Raw genomic sequence first — 10,964 nt, forward strand, 5'->3', positions numbered from 1 at the left:
TTGTTATGGTACTCGATCAACAGAAAACAGGTTATCTATTTACACCATTATAGAGATTTACGTAGTATTCTATAAGTTAAACGTGATTTTGTAAACATTCAGTAAAGTAATTTTTGGAAAGTCTCCAATACTATTTGAATTTTATCATACGATATAAATCAAATACTTCCGTGTTTTCGTTATTTTTTCGGAAATCTAATTAACTATGAATTTAAATTAAATTGTTATTATGAAATAATAAGTAAAACTAATTTATTAAATTAATTTAAAATCAATTAGTTTTAACAAAAGAGATTCTATTAAACTAAACCAGATTAAATTGCATTTCAATAATTACCAAGTCAAATCAATTAACAACGCTTAAGTTTGAACTACTGGAGTAATAGAGAATCGTTTTAGAAATTTCAAAGAGAATTATCATCAAATAATAAAATACACAAACATGCACATACACCAATACGTGTAAACATGCACGTGTGTTTTATATATATAAAACTTATAAACAATAAAAATTAAAGTTGCAGGTAGAATCAAAAACTGAATTTATATTTTTTAAAGGTGGAAGATAAATTTTAAGAGAATACTTTCTAAAAATATTCATATCTTGGTTAAGCTTAAATTTTCTTAAGTAATGTTTTTTCTGATTCTACACACCCTTCAATAAACACTAAAATAAAAAATAAAAAAATTTTCAAAAATATTTTTTTTGCATTTTAGGTGTTTATTTGAAATGGCTACAATTTTAAAAAATTTTAGCCATTTCTTGATGGCTTTATATATGAAGTAAAACTTTCAAAAACATTTTGAAAAATATTTAAACCGAAGAGAAATAGAGCAAAAGAATAAAAAACATGTATTCCAGCTTATAGAGAGAGGGGGTCATTTTTCTGAAAAAGAATTTTTGGATTATTTATATATGCATCGCAGGTAATAAATTTACTTTAATAAAGTTTTCTCTAAAATGCCTCAGAAGAAAATCGAAATCGGTTTGTTTGCGATATCCTCCTTAATGAATTTTGGAAAAAAAATATGATCAATGTCTAATTTATATAAATATTTGAGCCAAATTTGAAGAAAATCGGTTTGATCAATCCTGAGATACAAGGAAAAAAGCAGTGCGACACATATTCGTTACATACGTACTCACATATATACATGTTTATTATTATTATTTTTTTTTTTGGTCTAGATGAACTAGTTGGATCCTAAAACGTAAAGATTTTCAAAAAACCGATAACCTATTTTTGTCATGATCATCATACTTTCTCTTTAATGTAGTGGTTCTTAGCCTTTTTTGACGGACGACATGCTTCGCTGAACGCCCACGATATCCGACGCATTTAATTCTTTTTAATTAATATAATAATGTTTAGTATCTAAATCTACGTGATACCCAGTTTAAAAAGGCCGATGTTAACATGCAAGCAGTGGAGTCTTTTTATATACAAGCAACCTGTCGAGCGGCGTCAAAGAAAGACATAGGTAAGTGCCTGGAATATCGACCTATCTATACCGGAAGTCCGATTAAAAAATATATATTATTATTTGTTTTTCAGATTAACCGATTCGCAGAAGCGCCATCCCCGCACCTTCCTCTAACATCGAAAGTTTCATATAAAAACTCTTCCTTTAATTAGATTGTGCAGTCAGATCTCTTTACTTGACTGAGTCTTTAAACACCAAAAATACTTTCCTCATACCAACAAAACAGGTGTTAATCGCAAAAAGACAATTTTGTTCCGCAATTCAATTTACTCAAAATCCTCATGTTTTACTTAAAAATCAAGAAACAAATTCCCAAATTTAATAAGTCTCTAATGAAAACATACCCTATTTTTTTCTGCTCTGGTCAGCTTTCGAGAGTAAGGTCAATGCACACACCACAGCTCCATCACAGATTTCTCCACACATCCAATCTTATATTAAGCGAATATGTCAGCTAAACGGAGCTCGATGCAAAAACGCGTATCTTGGCGAAGTAAGCACCTAGGCAGGTCCCTAACCACCCGGGTTGCTATTCTATCAATATATCTACAGTACAACAGCATCAAGCCCTCTCACCATCCTTCGCAGGGCAAAGAATCTATTTTCAATTTCTTCAATAGAATTTTTTTAAATCCTTTTAACAAAAATAATAGGTATTAATCTGATTGATTTTTAAGTAGGTTTGAAAGCAGTTTAAAAAACCCCGACTCACTCTTTAATTATTGATCTTAACTATTAAGGGAAATTGTATGTTTGTAAATAATGAGTACCTCTATTATATTTGTCACTTGTTTCATTTCATTATTATTTTTATTACTAGTGAAGATTGTTTTTAATTTTTTGCACTTAATTTTTAAAGCCTTAAAGATAATTAAAAATTCTGGTAGAGAAGAATATACCGATGTATATGGTTACTGCAACGCAGGACGTTTTTAAAGTAGTTTTACGGTTTTAATATTCGTTTTATACTCCTGAGAGTTCAGACAACGCATTCATTATTTAAAAATAAAAATTTAAAGTCTACTGTTTTGAATTTTTTAAAAGGAAAATTGCCAAATTTTTTTATGTCGAACAATAATAGTAGAAATACTTATACGCCCGCGAAATACTCTCAAGATAATACTCTTAAGATATCTTAATCTGCCCTTGAGTTATAAAACACAAACAGGTACAGACACAACGATATGAGAATATGACATCTGTTCAAATGAAAGTTTTTGTTTACATGCCGTGAATCAGATGGAGGTATTGAGTAACCGCAAAATTCTGCATGTTTATCAAGTATAAGTACCCAAGTGTTCTGTGTTTTGTGTTTTTATACCTTTTAAGATTTTTTTTTAACTTCTGCTCGTCAACTTTCAATAATAATAATAATTTAAGAAAAAAAATTATAAAATTTCTTTACAAACAACATTTAATTAAATTTTCATATTTATAAATTTATTTTCATTCGACTTATTTATCGCCTGGACGCCTACGACAGCTCAACTTCGATGTGTTGAAAAAGAAGAAAATTAAGGATAAGCGCTTTAGTTAACTGGGGGTAAATAGAACGAATGAATAAAATTATAAAAACAATAATGAAACATCACGCTGTTAGCGTTAAAATTTCATTTTGTATTCACTGTACTCCGATGACTCTCATAAAATATCTTCCAATACTCTTTATTAAAAAGCTTGAATTAAATTTATAATTCTATAAAATTTATTTTAATAGGTAACAAATATTTTAAAGAAAACAGTTTTATCAGTTTGAATAATTAAAAAAATAAATAATTATCTATGAATCTATATTTTGAAATTATGGGGATAGATTAATCTTAACGAATGAATATAATTGTTAAAATATGATGTGGCAAGCAACAATAAACTTTTAGAAAAACAATGTATAAAATAGGTTTTTTTTTTACTAAAAGTCTGATGTCTTATTAGAGTGTCATAAGCAGGAAGAAACAGTTGCTTTTTTCTTTAATGGAGACATAAAAAATTACTAAAAATCTATTTTTTTTAAATTAGCATAAAATCCAATACAGACATTTTATTTTGTTCCGATTTAATTTACTTATCATCCTTACGTACTCGTATTATTTTATGTAATTGTTTTTTTATATACTGATATAAATTGATTATATAATTTGTATTTTTTAATTATACATTTTATGATGCTATTCTGATTAATTCGTTTTTGAAATTGATAGAATTACATCACTACCCTGACAATCAATATAACGTACAGTTTATGTAATGATTTCAATAAATAAGTAACATTCATATCGTATAAATATGTTATGATTCATATCATAACCTAATTATACGGATCACGTCAAGAACGGTAGGATTTTACTCCGTGGATAAAAAAAAAGAATTGCTTCAGCATTTGCCTGGAAGAATTAAGTGAAATCCATGAAAAACCTTAATCAGAATGTCATTACCCGTACCATATCGATATCATAAAAAAAAATTACTATTTTTATTTTTCTTGTAGTTTAAATATAAACTATTAAAAAATTCCAGCACGTTACATTTTTAAGTTATTGAATTATTAATTTCCACCCTCTACCAAAATTTATATTTTCACTACGTCGTTTCAAATAACAAAAATCAAAGCATTTTTAATTAAATCATTTTGATAGATAATTAGTTCCATGAAAACGAGATAATTATTAATCCAGTAATGTTGTTACTTTATTAATAATGTACTGCATTGGCAATTCGGTAAACCCATAATTACTTTTTATTGAAAAATTAAGCTCTTAATACAACTTTTGAAAATGTATTTTTTCCCACCATTCTGAAATGGTAATAAAAGGTCAATGATTAAAATCTGTCCTGTCGTTTATTTTATTTTACAACATACACATTATATATGAGGTATTATTATATAAACATTTTACACAAATAATAATTTTATATAAAATTTATATTTTATACTAGCAGACCCGGCAATGCTTCGCTATTGCTACATTTGAGAATATATATAGATTAAATGAACACAATTGAAAGTTTGATAAAACATTAACAAAATGAACATTACGGAACTTCACAAAATGTAACCTTTCCCTTTTTCCCTTTTACCCTTTCTCCTTTTCCCCCTTTACCCATTTCCTTTTTCCCTTTTTCATGTTACAATATTCCCTTTCCCATTCCCCATTTTCCACGTTCCTTTCCCCATTTTCGTTTCCTTTTTTTCTTTCCCCTTTCCATTTCCTTTCCCCTGTTTTCCCTTTTTCTTTTTCCCATTTTCACCTTAATCCCTTTTACCTTTTCCGATTTTTCCCTTTTTCAGTTTATCCCTTTCTCCCTTTTTCCCCCGCGTAAATCGGTCCAGTAGTTTTTTAGTCTATAGCGGAAACACATATAGGAAACATTGAAATGGAATTGTAAAATATTTAGTATAGTGTGTGTTGCTTTTACGTCCAACAGATAGCGCTGTTTAAAAAAAAAAAAACATTTTTTTTTTACCTGTCACAGGTGTGACATCTTAGGTATATAAAAACACGCGCGTATTGGAATGTAACGTTGTGTCAAAATCTGAAAACAGTCGGTGAAGAAGTTTCGGAGATTTAAGTTTTTGAACAAACGAACATTATATTTTTATTTATATAGATAAAATAATAATAAGGAACGTATAAAATATAAATAAAATATTTCTACGAATAAAAAATAGCATAAGCGAATAAAGAAAATAGAATAAATGTTTCGTGTACTAATAACAAACCTTCCAAGTAAATTTTTCAACAAATAGAGAAAACAAACATGTCAATAAAATAAATTTCTAATACCAATGTCGGGTAGGTATAGCTGGTTACGTGAAAAAATCGTATTATTTAGATACAGCTGGTAACGTAACCGATATTGTAACAAATTTAGGTACAAACGTACCTAAACGTAGAAACGATAATAATAATAATAAATAATATTTTTAGAATAGAAAATAAATAAGGTACTGAATCCATAGAAATGAATGATATGATAAAAATAAATTTGTCATTTACGTTTATTTGTTTTTTACGTTTTTTTAACAGCACTATAACTTTGTCAAACGAATTGACAGCCACGTAACTCAGTCTTACCATAAATTGCTAAAACCATTGCAATAAAACTGCGTAACAGCCAACGTACAAAAATCAATTCCTTGCTCACTGGGAAAAATAAAGAGCGCGTGTCTAGGTCTGAATGTGTGTGTGTGTGTGTGTGTGTGTGTGTGTGTAAACCAGAGGAGTGAGTAGAAAGAGACCTAGTAACATATAAATAGAAATACTGCTTGAAAGGAAAACTAATGAAATTGAAACTGAAATCGTAACATACTATTTTACATTATACTGGGTTTCGTCACAAATTTCAAAATTTCTTCATAGTTTCAATTAAGATCTTTTAAGGGTTCATTAAATTTATAACTTCCTATTTATAAATATCTGAATTTTGTTGAAAGTATAAATTAAATATAAGTAAAATGTAACTAGCCATTTAAATAATTTTAAAATTTACAAATTCCAAATAAATTGCGTAAATTTTAGCTTCTCCCACCATCACTGATTAAAATATTAAATATATTTTTCTCATATAAATATTTTTAAAGAAATATATTTTTTTTAAATGTGTACTGATATTAATTATGTTTAGATTATAATCGTAAATCAACCGAATTTAGGATACAAGTTCACCGTATAACGACGACATTCAAGAATAACAAACAATCTATATCAAGATGAGTGAGAGAGGTATTACTGAAGTTGTTTCTCTTCTCTTTTTTTTACTTCCTTGTACGAAGTAAAGGAAGTATTCTGCATCGCTAAAAATCTCGGTTTTCAGATTTCAACGGAAATATCCATTTTGACCATCCCTGAGTCCATTTTGACTAGTTTCGGCGTGATGTCTGTACGTACATATATATCTCGCATAACTCAAAAAGTCGTAGGATGTTAAAATTTTGAATTTAGGACTGTTGTAACTTCTAGTTGTGCACCTCATAATTTGATTGCAATAGACCGGTCCAAAAAGTCCAAAATCCATTTTTTTTTTAATTTTTGATTTTTTCTTAATTGCAGTAATAAGCTCTTATTGAGAGCTTTTCAATGATATATCATAAGTGGTACTTATCTTCATTGGTTCCAGAGTTATAGCCAAATAAAAGTTTAATTAATGAAGTATTTGGATCTTACAAGAGGGTGGCTTATCGGTTCAAATCCGACTTCATCTCTATTTTTTTTTTTTTAATTTAAATATATTGATTAATCATAAATAATTATTAACCGCTGATTGCAAAAAAAAAAAAAATACAATAAATAATAATTCAATAATAATAATAATAATTAAAAAAGTAATAAATATGAAAAAATATCACAAGTTATTAATGAAATAAATTTTTATGTACTTTTCATTTTAAAAATATGGGTATTTGTAATTTAATAGACGTACAAGGAAGTTATATGGTGTCCACATCAGATTTTTACTAAAGCAAGTATACTGTTTAACATCAGCAATTCCCGCCCACCGGGTATCAACTGAACAAAAATGACACCTTTATTCTTAATTACACTTTTTAATGACCATAATTATTCTTATAAAAATCAACTATAATTGTAATTTCTTGTAATCTCAAATGTTTTACATTCATCATAGGCATAAATAGACTAGAAAAATAAATTTATATAATTATGTAATACATAATTATACAATACATAATTATGTAATACATAATTATTTTTTGTTTTACATTAACGTTTGTTAATGTAAAACTATTTTACATTAAAATAAAAACTTATTTTAAATTGATTTTAATTTAAATTACATTAAATAGATTAGTTTTACATAATACATTTTTTAACTTATATTAGATCTAAAAATTAAAGTTTTATATTTAATAAGATAGAATATTAAAGGGAGAAATAATTATATTTAAATAAATAAATTACTATATATAATATACTTATTTTTTTCTTTTTTGTAATATAATAATTAATCATTTCAATGATATAATATAAATACTTTATTATATCAAAAAATGTTTTGTTAAAAAATCAGATTCAAAAATGAAATTTTCAAAAAATTGCAAAAATTAAATAAATAAAACCAGGTACCTAAAAAAAGTTATAAAAAAATAAAAAAAGGGAGGAAAAACAACGGATTTTCATACTGAATCAGGATGCATGATTAAAGGATTACTTTGATGAAGTAAATTAAGTGAAAACTCACTCGTGCTAAAATTGTAAAATCCAGAATTAAACTGAACTAAAGAAATCAAAATTGTTTAAGAATCAATTAATCAATTGTTTAAGAAAACAATTTAGTCGTCTGTTTATGAGTATGTTTGTTTGACATGGGTAATATAAAAAAATATTGAACGGTATAAAGAATTACTTCAGAGTTTTATAGTTTACTCCTTCCTGAGTATCACTGTCTGCACAGTAATTACGAACCGTACGAACTCTCACCTCTTCTATATTGGTTAACATTGTTCATTGATTTCCAAAGGAATTGTTACTAGTATCTGTTTTAAAGATTGTTCGATTTATACTTTCCCTGTTATGTATTTCCATGTTATGCATGTAAATATATAATCTTCGAGATTCATTATTGATTTAGCTAATTTCCCAAAATCATTTAAAATGTTTAATAATTTTCCTCTTATTAAGAAAATATAGATTTTGTAAGTTTTTCTTATAGAGATAATAAACTTTAAGAAACTACATAATTCAGTTTTCATTTCGCAAATACTACTAAGTTCTTCAGAAATTAACTAAGTCCTGTCCTGCTATTAGTACGGATAGGTGTGTGTTAATGTGTGCTTGCGTATGCACTCGCAAGCGCAAACGCAATATAGAACGCGGTATGTTAGTTTTAGAGAGTAAGTAAGAATGCTAAAAAGAGTCCCTGATGAGAAGGAGAAAGAAATTGGGGAAGAGTTTTTTGCACGTTACATATTTTAAGAAAATTAATATTATTTCCTTTTTTTTTTCCAGTTGTATCCATAAATGAAAATTAAACTGAAATATGTTTGAAGATTTGTAATCATTCTTGTACTGTCTCAATACATGTGCTCCAGTTAATATAAGATACTCCGTCGTTTAGTCGTGTAAAATCTGCAATTTTTACGTTCTTCTGCATCGAACTCGTGTTCAGATCAATTTTTCATTCGGGAGAACAATACAAATTAAACACGGATATGTGCAGTTACAGTTTTGCGACTCATAAAATGAACAAGTAAATAAGACAATAAATTTGTAAAATTTAATCCCCAATTCCTAGAAAGCAATTTCCATATTCTCTCAAGTTCCAAGAATATTCCCGTTACTCTCAAAAGTACATAAAAATTAAACTGTAACTCGCAAATAAGAAAGGCGCCTATCAAAAAGTACTAAATTTACAGAAATACATCGTTTCATATATTAAACTGAAATCTTACAATATATATGTATAGTGTAGAAGTACATATAAGTATATAGTTGTACAAATATATACATATACAGACACTAAATCATAAATGGAATTCGATTGTAGGCTAAGTACGGGCGCATAAATAATTTTCTTATCGGATGTCATAACGGAGATGATAATCGCTTTATTGTCTTTGATAAAAAATTATTGTGTTCTGAAAGTTTATCAGTATTTGCGACTGATAAAATATAAGGATTTGTGGTTGAATACGATATAGTGTTAACAGCGTCCATGGACAGTAAATATTTTCATCGGTCCGAATTCCACCATTAATTTTTCCTACTCTATAATAATCTACAAATATAAAACTCTAAAGAGTTTCCTGCCTGTAATTTTAAACTCGGGAATCATTGAACGAATTCTATTATGCTTTTCATTATTCTCAACAAAGATTTAGACGGTTAACATTTTAACCGTTTTTCGAACAGGGGCCTTCATTAAGTGATTACCCAAAGCAGAAAACTTATTTATAAATAATAATATAATCTGTTAATAATATCAGCAATTTTGTTTTAATAAATATTGTTTATTACGTTCCTATTATACTATGCCCTAGATTATTCCGTATTTGAGGTGATAATTGTATTAAAAATTAATAACTAATATAATATAAGTTGTAAATGTGGTTGACTACTTTGTAACTTAATATGTTTAATTTAAAAAAAAAAAACTGTATGACTTATGTTTTACGTATAGCGTAATAGTAGTGTAATCTATCTTTTTTCTGTTTAGCCTCCGGAACTACTAAAAGATATTACTTCAGAAGATGAATGAGGATGATATGTATGAATGTAAATGAAGTGTAGTCTTGTACAGTCCCAGGTCGACCATTCATGTATGGTAATAAAAATCCAGCCACCAAAGAACACCGGTAACCACGATCTAGTATTCAAATCCGTATAAAAGTAAACTGCCTTTACTAGAATTTGAACCTTAGAACTCTCGACTTCGAAATCAGCTGATTTCCGTTGACGAGTTCACCGCTAGACCAACCGGTGGGTTAGTGTAATCTATCTGCTGCTTTTTTGTTTCTGTCTGCAATTCCCTTTCCAAGTGCTTTTTCTCTGAAATTATTTCATCATATTTTATTACAATTTAGTTATAATAGAATGTACTACATATTTTGCGAGCTTAAATACACAGTTCATTTATAACCGAGCGTAATGTTTGTTTACATTAGTTCCAAAAATAAAGTATAATGGTTCACTTTTGAAATATCAAAGATTAGGGGCTTTATCCCTAACAACTTTGATATTGCCTTTGGATTTTGCACACATCATTTTTGAGTAGTTGACACTAAATAAAATTATCAATTTGAATGCGGTCTAAATCACCTAATAAAATCGAAGCTTGTGTATGGTAATATGAAGATGAAAATTTTGTGGCGTATGTAATTTGTTATGTCTGACCGAGATCCGAACCCGGGGAACTCCGAGATAAAACGAGATGTTACCACTCCGCCACGGAGATTAGTAAGCAATTTGTCCTAATCATTTATTTATTTATGTTTGAATGATGTATTTTTGTTTTGTTTCGGCTACTTTCATTAACTCCAGTAGCTAAGATAGAATGGAGCTGTCAATGTTAGAGAGTCGAGTCGATTTTTCATTAATTTTTTTAGTTTAGATTATACATTATATTGCATTGTACTGTAATACAAAAAATATGTAATGTTGTATGACATTAGTTTTAGTGATAAGAAATTTCACTTCACTATTATTATCAGTTTACTTCGAAAATATTTGCTGAATTTCGTTTTTGCATAACAAACTAAAAGTATACTTCACCAGATTTATTTAATGTTAAACAACATTTTGGTAAAGAGGCGTCGATTTTACTTGCTTTCGTTCCCAGTTACAACTGTATAATGAAGGAATGATGTTTTTGTATACACATAACCCGGAAAAAACTAAGTGTGCTGCAGATATCATGATTAAATTTTTGTTCTGATGTTTAAATAACGGAAGCAACAACTATTTCTTGTGAGAATTACTCGTGTCTTTTGTGTGTATTTCACTCTCGAGCGTAAAATAGTGGATGGG

This window comes from Lycorma delicatula, chromosome 5, assembly GCF_047948215.1.
Source record: "Lycorma delicatula isolate Av1 chromosome 5, ASM4794821v1, whole genome shotgun sequence".
Lineage (NCBI taxonomy): Eukaryota > Metazoa > Arthropoda > Insecta > Hemiptera > Fulgoridae > Lycorma > Lycorma delicatula.